Source organism: Mercenaria mercenaria, chromosome 17 (genome assembly GCF_021730395.1).
Source record: "Mercenaria mercenaria strain notata chromosome 17, MADL_Memer_1, whole genome shotgun sequence".
Taxonomy (NCBI): Eukaryota; Metazoa; Mollusca; class Bivalvia; order Venerida; family Veneridae; genus Mercenaria; species Mercenaria mercenaria.
This window is the reverse complement of record NC_069377.1, coordinates 58236982-58237542: the sequence shown is the minus strand read 5'-3', so window position 1 is coordinate 58237542 and position 561 is coordinate 58236982. Positions and strand designations below refer to the sequence as shown.

The window sequence follows — 561 nt, the reverse complement described above, 5'->3', positions numbered from 1 at the left end:
TGCCCATAATATTTAGTCGTTAAGATCAATCTGACTAAGGTACTCCAATTACGCTACGCTTAGGATCTGAAAACATGCTACTGATAGCCTCGTTCTGACTACCCTTCCGCTAGCCGATCAGAGCCTTGCTTTCAACATTTTGAATAGAAGGTCAAAAAATCTATATTTAGCCTGGGTTCTTCATATTTACAATTCTTATGACGTGTTTTGAGATAAATCATATACCACGGTACGGACTTGATCAGGTAAGGTGTCAAACAGCAGGTTAGCTCAGTTGGTAGGGCACTCGTCCTGAAAGCGAGGGGTCCCGGGTTCGAACCCCGGACTGACTGCTTATTTTCTCACCTTTTGACAGTCGCCGCTATTTTGATGGTTCAGCCAAATGCTTATTGAAAAATAGTCGTCTGATTGGTTCGAATAAAAATAGATTTGCGAAAATAAGAATAGTAATTTCGGAAATCCAAATATACAGAAAGATGAATGTGAATGGGTCATCCTCAGATCTTCGTTTAGAAGATCAAGTACTTCAGTCAGATTGTCTTTAAGATTTAGAGTTATGAA

At 39.6% G+C, this 561-nt stretch overlaps 1 non-coding gene across 1 annotated transcript; it reads left to right on the top strand.

Moving 5' to 3' along the window:
* Nucleotides 1-259: 259 nt before the first annotated feature.
* Nucleotides 260-335, top strand: Trnas-uga (transfer RNA serine (anticodon UGA)). Its single transcript has one exon. It is a non-coding gene; the product is annotated as a tRNA-Ser (tRNA).
* Nucleotides 336-561: the final 226 nt, after the last annotated feature.